This window comes from Salmo salar, chromosome ssa18 (genome assembly GCF_905237065.1).
Source record: "Salmo salar chromosome ssa18, Ssal_v3.1, whole genome shotgun sequence".
Taxonomy (NCBI): domain Eukaryota; kingdom Metazoa; phylum Chordata; class Actinopteri; order Salmoniformes; family Salmonidae; genus Salmo; species Salmo salar.
This window is the reverse complement of record NC_059459.1, coordinates 34,582,865-34,592,298: the sequence shown is the minus strand read 5'-3', so window position 1 is coordinate 34,592,298 and position 9,434 is coordinate 34,582,865.

The following is a 9,434-nucleotide window of genomic DNA, read 5'->3' as shown; positions in this document are numbered from 1 at the left end:
GACATACTAGACTACCACCTATAATGAAGCAATGTGTTGGACATACTAGACTACCATTTATAATGACGCAATGTGTTGGACATACTAGACTACCACCTATAATGAAGCAATGTGTTGGACATACTAGACTACCATTTATAATGAAGCAATGTGTTGGACACACTAGACTACCATTTATAATGACGCAATGTGTTGGACATACTAGACTACCACCTATAATGAAGCAATGTGTTGGACATACTAGACTACCATTTATAATGAAGCAATGTGTTGGACACACTAGACTACCATTTATAATGACGCAATGTGTTGGGTATACTAGACTACCATTTATAATGAAGCAATGTGTTGGACATACTAGACTACCATTTATAATGAAGCAATGTGTTGGACATACTAGACTACCACCTATAATGAAGCAATGTGTTGGACATACTAGACTACCATTTATACTGAAGCAATGTGTTGGACATACTAGACTACCATTTATAATGAAGCAATGTGTTGGACATACTAGACTACCACCTATAATGAAGCAATGTGTTGGACATACTAGACTACCATTTATAATGAAGCAATGTGTTGGACATACTAGACTACCATTTATAATGAAGCAATGTGTTGGACATACTAGACTACCATTTATACTGAAGCAATGTGTTGGACATACTAGACTACCATTTATAATGAAGCAATGTGTTGGACATACTAGACTACCATTTATAATGAAGCAATGTGTTGGACATACTAGACTACCATTTATAATGAAGCAATGTGTTGGGCATACTAGACTACCATTTATAATGAAGCAATGTGTTGGACATGCATTCTAAGTAAGTGGTATGCAAGTGTGGACTTTGGAACATAGTCTCTATCACTCCCCCTCTCTCCCCCCTCTCCCTCTAGATGGTACTACTCATTTTCATGACAGTCTTTCCCTTTAATTGTATCTTATACTGTGGAATCCCAAGGCTCTCTCTCTCTCTATACGTCTAACTTAACCGGCTACCTCATCTGCCCTGTATAGAGTGATGCTGATGAGGTTTCTCACATGTTGTTACCCTTCATCATCGATCCAAACACTGTTTCTTATTGCACTGGGTGAGAGTTCTTTCAGTATTAGTGGATGGAATGGGGCAAAGACAAGTCAAGCCATATAGATGAATGTGTGGCCATAGCCTAAAGGGAATCCCCCCAGTAGCTGCATTTTGGTTGTAGTAGAAATAAGCTCATGTGAAAAAGCCTGAAATCCAGACCTGTTCTGTACTAACATTCCACTCCTTGTAATTTGTCTTATGCCAAAAATGATGTTTGGCATGACATGGAGTGGAATATTAGCACATCCAGACTAGAGAAAGCCAGGTTCCTCTTACTGGTACCCAGGATAGAGAAAGCCAGGATCCTCTTACTGGTACCCAGGATAGAGAAAGCCAGGATCCTCTTACTGGTACCCAGGATAGAGAAAGCCAGGATCCTCTTACTGGTACCCAGGATAGAGAAAGCCAGGATCCTCTTACTGGTACCCAGGATAGAGAAAGCCAGGATCCTCTTACTGGTACCCAGGATAGAGAAAGCCAGGATCCTCTTACTGGTACCCAGGATAGAGAAAGCCAGGATCCTCTTACTGGTACCCAGGATAGAGAAAGCCAGGATCCTCTTACTGGTACCCAGGATAGAGAAAGCCAGGATCCTCTTACTGGTACCCAGGATAGAGAAAGCCAGGTTCCTCTTACTAGTACCCAGGATGGAGAAAGCCAGGATCCTCTTACTAGTACCCAGGATAGAGAAAGCCAGGATCCTCTTACTGGTACCCAGGATAGAGAAAGCCAGGATCCTCTTACTGGTACCCAGGATAGAGAAAGCCAGGTTCCTCTTACTGGTACCCAGGATAGAGAAAGCCAGGTTCCTCTTACTGGTACCCAGGATAGAGAAAGCCAGGTTCCTCTTACTGGTACCCAGGATAGAGAAAGCCAGGTTCCTCTTACTAGTACCCAGGATGGAGAAAGCCAGGATCCTCTTACTAGTACCCAGGATAGAGAAAGCCAGGATCCTCTTACTGGTACCCAGGATAGAGAAAGCCAGGATCCTCTTACTGGTACCCAGGATAGAGAAAGCCAGGTTCCTCTTACTGGTACCCAGGATAGAGAAAGCCAGGTTCCTCTTACTGGTACCCAGGATAGAGAAAGCCAGGATCCTCTTACTAGTACCCAGGATAGAGAAAGCCAGGATCCTCTTACTAGTACCCAGGATAGAGAAAGCCAGGATTCTCTTACTGTTTTCTGTTTAAGCTGCTATTCTGTGTTTTCTTATATTCTTCTGTATCTTTACCTTTCATTTTCTTTGTAAATTAAAGAGGACATATATATTCAGTAAACTGAAACTGATCTTTACAATCACTGTGATATATTAAAAAAAATACATTTTGATTTAGCTTGTATATGTTTTTATATTTCTTTTTAGATTCCCCCAACCAATGATGTGTTTTAAGGTTCTTTCAGTGTGGTTGCAATAAATGCTGTTGTAAATACGTGAATAAACCTCTTTCTAATATATTACACCTATCTGAACTGTCCTGCCTCTTGGTTTTCTCTGGCTGTTCTATCACTGCACTGACTACTTTCCTCCGTAGACATGGATAGATGTAACACATCCTGGTTCAACATGGGCAGTGCCATTGAGGCCGTTCACCATTAGGAAGCAGTCAACTGGGTGGGAATTTCTATAGGATAAATAAGGCTCACAGAATTCCATCCAGATCAGCAAGAAGGATCTGTCAATGAATTATACTCCTGAGCGAACATTCCATACCTAGATGTGGCAGTAAATCACCCACCTTGGCCTTAATGCCTGTTCAGACAACACACTCCAGGAGGCAGTATGCAAACCCTTTCAGTTTGTTTACCGAATGCCAATTTACTAGTTGAGGTAAAATGGAGAAAGCCCTCAATATTGCTGCCCATGCTGTCTCTGAAGCCAGCATGGCAAAGATGTAAGGAAGAGCACTCTATCCAACTCTATGCTGCTTTCCTCTGTTCTGTAGATTCTTATTCCAGCTCTATACTGCCACCCACTGTGTTGAAGGACCAAATGCTTGATGGTTTCTACGCCACTTGCTAGTAGTTTGTACACCTTTATTTGGACCAAATACAGAAGTGCTATGGTTGTCTTTTTGTTTTGAACTCTAAACACAGTGCAGAATGTGAGGGCTACTTGTATTAGCATCAGCTAACTATCTTCCAGAAGTTCATAGACAGATGAGGGATTGAGAAACACAGGTGTACAGTATGTAACAGTCTGGGGTGAAGTTTCCCCTAAGTACAGATCTAGGATCAGCTTCCCCTCCCCCAATCCTAACCTGAGCCATTAGTGGAAGATACAACTAGGGGCATCTTCACCCTGGTTCTATGTACCCCCTTCACCTCCCTCCCTCTAGTCCTGTAGAGAGCAGAGGTCCCTCAGGGCTGAATCTTCATATCTTTGGGCCACTCACGCATGCAAACATACACACAATTGCCCCTGAAAAATAGGTGTTTGATAAATATTTGTGTCACTTTTTGTTGACGAAATGAACATTGATATGCGCACACTAAACAAGTTTACATTGGTATCCATGAACATGGAAGTCACATTGGTGGGCAGTGTAATTACAGAGTTACTACAGTGTCGGTACAATGTGTGTACATGCGTATTGTGTGTATGTAAATGTTTTGTGTGTGTGTGTGTGTGTGTGTATGTGTATGTGTGAAGTGGTGGATACAGAGCTAGACAGTGACACAAGCAGCCGTCTAGCAGACAACCTGAACCACCTCATGTCTTCTATGGAGAACACCACTATCTCCACCAGGTCAGACTGGTCAGACACCCAGAACCACCTCATGTCTACTATGGAGAACACCACTACCTCCACCAGGTCAGACTGACACACACACACACACACACACACACACACGTAGAGATCAATAATTGATAATCAAGCATAATCGATTGGATTTATATCGTGCTTTGCCAGGTCTGAAAGAGCTTTGCATGGAAAGAGAGTAAACTCACCTGCAATCAAATGTGGCCTCTGTGTTTTTCCCATCTTAATGTGCTGTGTGTGTTTGTGTCAGGAAACCCCATAGGGATGAGGAGGACCAGCTGAGTGAGGAGGCAGTCAGGGTGATCTGTGGGCTGGCTGACCTGTCCTTCATGAAGGCTAAGGTCCTAATGTTCCCCATCACCCTCACACCAGCCGCTGGCTCTGGTACACTGCTAGAGTGATACACACACACACACACATGGATGGACACAAACACAGAAGACTTCTCCGCTTCAAAGCCAGAGTGAACATTAATGTATGCGAAGTCAATATGTTGATAATCAGGAAAATGCTGAAATAGTTAGTCTTTTGTTCTGGATGTATTGATGTATTTATGTTGTGACACAGTGGTTGAGGTCTGAGACTGATCCACACTTACCTCCAGCCATCTGCCTCGTTCCCCCAGTGGTCTTACATCAGTTTCCTGTTTCTCTTTTGAAGATGGTGATTTTATCTTCATGTATTTATTCTTAATGTGTGTATAGTTAGTTATTCATGTAAATTCATCATTAATCCATAGGAAATATATTGTATTTAATATTTACATAACAGATTGGTTATAACAATATTTATATGATATATGTTTGTGTTGTTGATCCAGAGTGTGATTTCCTCTTAAATGGCACCCTATTCCCTATATAGTGCACTATTGTTGACCAGAGCCATATGGGACCTGGTGAAAAGTAGTGCACTACATAGGGGATAGGGTAACATTTGGGACAAAGCCTATCATCATGGGGTTAACTACTGTTAAAGAATATAATAGCACAAGTCTTAATGAATAGGGCCTCCAGAACCCTACTATTTCTGATTAGTGTCTAGGGGGAAAGAGTTCTGTGTGTTCACATGATCTGCCATTAAAGGGGCAATCCAGTATTGGTACATCATTATTTGTAACCTTTAAATGAATAATATATATAGCCCTTGATTGTTAAAGAATGTAACGTATAAATGCCTCATGAGCTCAGTTCAACTGTTTTACCCCATCAGAACCCATTGCTTGTAAATAATGTAATTGGTAAGTAATGCTGTATAGCTTCAGACAATGGTTAAAACTATCATTTTGATCTCGTGGCTCTTTAAATTTGAGTGGTTTAATTTCTCCAGCTCCATTCCTCAGCTGTTTACCAAAAGAATGTGGTGGGTGGCCATTTAGTTGTTTGAATCCCAGATTGCCCCTTTAAGGGTCATATGGTGGTGCTCACAGGTAAAGAGCAATATACATTGTTTTTGTTCTGTTTTGTGTGTTTAATATGTGGGTTTGTGACAGTTTCTCACAATTGTTCCCACTGCCTGTATACATTTTCAGGGATGCCTTTGCACATTCTAAAGATATGAAATGAATGTGACCTATAGTTAACTGGTGCTGAATAATAAGATCTGTGGAGGAAAACTATAAGGGACTAAAATGTAAGGGACTTCCTATGGAAAAAGACTAAAGAGCCTATGGAAAGGTTTCAATACATTCGTTAGGGTCTTTTTAAACTGGTGTGAATGTAGCTATTTATTTTAGTGTACATACAAATAAAATGTATTTAAGAAGGGTTACATGAATGTGTGGTTTTGTACTCTGTGAATGTCAGGTGTTACAGACACTTACAACCAATGATCATCCCAACCACCCAGGATGACCTCTGCTCTCTCTTGTTAAATCGTCAAAATGCTCAAACAACATTTGTACTATTTTTAATTCATACATTTTCACTCTCCCCACCACTTTCTTTTCTGACGTGCTGTAAAGAGGGTAAGAATATTTATCAATAACATTAAGTGGGTTATATTAAACCTTTTATTTTCCATTACTCTTAAAAAACGAACACCTAGATTGACAGAGCAGTGTTCTCTATAATAGCATAGTGATAATTAATAAGATGCTGGTCTACTGGTTGATATCTGGTTCTGATATTTATAATTGATGTTTATTTGTTAGAACAATTGTCTCTTTCAGGAATAATGGAGACTGGACCAGACAGTCTGTTTGTGACTCTCCTGTTTCTCCTCCACAGATCCCACCCTGTGTCTGGTAACTACACTGCTAGTTCCCTCTGAGTCTGGTAACTACACTACTAATTCCCTCTGTGTCTGGTAACTACACTGCTAATTCACTCTGTGTCTGGTAACTACACTGCTAATTCCCTCTGTGTCTGGTAACTACACTGCTAATTCACTCTGTGTCTGGTAACTACACTGCTAATTCACTCTGTGTCTGGTAACTACACTGCTAATTCCCTCTGTGTCTGGTAACTACACTGCTAGTTCCCTCTGAGTCTGGTAACTACACTGCTAATTCCCTCTGTGTCTGGTAACTACACTGCTAGTTCACTCTGAGTCTGGTAACTACACTGCTAATTCCCTCTGTGTCTGGTAACTACACTGCTAATTCACTCTGTGTCTGGTAACTACACTGCTAATTCCCTCTGTGTCTGGTAACTACACTGCTAATTCCCTGTGTGTGTGAGTGTGCGACATTTGCATTTTTGTTCAATGTTTTGAATGCACATTCAAATAAATGAAATCTCACAGTCTGTGTATCTTTAGTGGTGGGTAATGTACCTACAGTCTGTGTATCTTTAGTGGTGGGTAATGTACCTACAGTCTGTGTATCTTTAGTGGTGGGTAATGTACCTACAGTCTGTGTGTCTTTAGTGGTGGGTAATGTACCTACAGTCTGTGTATCTTTAGTGGTGGGTAATGTACCTACAGTCTGTGTATCTTTAGTGGTGGGTAATGTACCTACAGTCTGTGTATCTTTAGTGGTGGGTAATGTACCTACAGTCTGTGTATCTTTAGTGGTGGGTAATGTACCTACAGTCTGTGTATCTTTAGTGGTGGGTAATGTACCTACAGTCTGTGTGTCTTTAGTGGTGGGTAATGTACCTACAGTCTGTGTGTCTTTAGTGGTGGGTAATGTACCTACAGTCTGTGTGTCTTTAGTGGTGGGTAATGTACCTACAGTCTGTGTATCGTTTTTGGACGACATGCGTCCCATTATGTCTGGCGAAAAACCAAACACTGCATTCCACAGTCAGAACCTTATACCAACGGTCAAGCATGGTGGTGGAAGTGTGATGGAAGATTCCTGGAATCCGGAGGGAATAAGCAGGAAATCCTAGAATCCTCCAACCAGGATTTCTGGAAAACCAGGACATTTATTGAAAATTCCCAGAATTCTGCAACCCTAAGTATATTAAAAAATGCAGGTCATTAACATATTGACACTGATGACTGACTTATCTTTTTAATCTGCAGGTGTGATAATAGATCAACTCAAACTGCAGCAGGGTAGGTAGTGGTTTTATTGTTCCTAACCCAGATTACACACATGAGTGTAAAGATTCACTAAACAGACTACAGCTTCTAATTAACATGTTAATGATGTTCTCACTGTCTACTCTGCATACTTTGCTGAAATTATGTCAACCACTTTGTTAATTTTTGATTCAATTTTTGATTCAATTCAAGGCTCATTATAACACAGCACACTATAAAATACTTTTAAAGGTAATTTATGCTTGAGTCGATGTGCGTTCACCATGAATGCGATTTACGTGAAGGTCTGGGAAAAAATGTGCATTGTTGGCTGTGTAGTGCCAATGCTATATACAGGGTCAGTTCAATAGCATACTATATACAGGGTCAGTTCCAGTACCATACTATATACAGGGTCAGTTTAATACCATACTATATACAGGGTCAGTTCCAGTACCATACTATATACAGGGTCAGTTCCAGTACCATACTATATACAGGGTCAGTTTAATACCATACTATATACAGGGTCAGTTCAATACCATACTATATACAGGGTCAGTTAATACCATACTATATACAGGGTCAGTTCAATACCATACTATATACAGGGTCAGTTCAATACCATACTATATACAGGGTCAGTTCAATACCATAGTATATACAGGGTCAGTTCAATACCATACTATATACAGGGTCAGTTAATACCATACTATATACAGGGTCAGTTTAATACCATACTATTTACAGGGTCAGTTCAAGTACCATACTATATACAGGGTCAGTTTAATACCATACTATATACAGGGTCAGTTAATACCATACTATATACAGGGTCAGTTCCAGTACCATACTATATACAGGGTCAGTTCCAGTACCATACTATATACAGGGTCAGTTAATACCATACTATATACAGGGTCAGTTCCAGTACCATACTATATACAGGGTCAGTTAATACCATACTATATACAGGGTCAGTTCATACCACACTATATACAGGGTCAGTTCAATACCATAGTATATACAGGGTCAGTTCAATACCATACTATATACAGGGTCAGTTAATACCACACTATATACAGGGTCAGTTCAATACCATACTATATACAGGGTCAGTTCAATACCATACTATATACAGGGTCAGTTCAATACCATACTATATACAGGGTCAGTTCAATACCATAGTATATACAGGGTCAGTTCAATACCATGCTATATACAGGGTCAGTTAATACCATACTATATACAGGGTCAGTTTAATACCATACTATTTACAGGGTCAGTTCAAGTACCATACTATATACAGGGTCAGTTTAATACCATACTATATACAGGGTCAGTTAATACCATACTATATACAGGGTCAGTTCCAGTACCATACTATATACAGGTCAGTTCCAGTACCATACTATATACAGGGTCAGTTAATACCATATTATATACAGGGTCAGTTCCAGTACCATACTATATACAGGGTCAGTTAATACCATACTATATACAGGGTCAGTTCATACCACACTATATACAGGGTCAGTTCAATACCATACTATATACAGGGTCAGTTCAATACCATACTATATACAGGGTCAGTTCAATACCATACTATATACAGGGTCAGTTTAATATATATAAAGGGTCAGTTATACCATACTATATACAGGGTCAGTTCAATACCATACTATATACAGGGTCAGTTCAATACCATACTATATACAGGGTCAGTTCAATACCATACTATATACAGGGTCAGTTTAATACCATAGTATTTACAGGGTCAGTTCCAGTACCATACTATATACAGGGTCAGTTTAATACCATACTATATACAGGGTCAGTTAATACCATACTATATACAGGGTCAGTTCCAGTACCATACTACATACAGGGTCAGTTCCAGTATCATAGTATTTACATGCTCAGTTCCAGTACCATACTATATACAGGGTCAGTTAATACCATACTATATACAGGGTCAGTTCCAGTACCATACTATATACAGGGTCAGTTCCAGTACCATACTATATACAGGGTCAGTTTAATACCATACTATATACAGGGTCAGTTTAATACCATAATATATACAGGGTCAGTTTAATACCATACT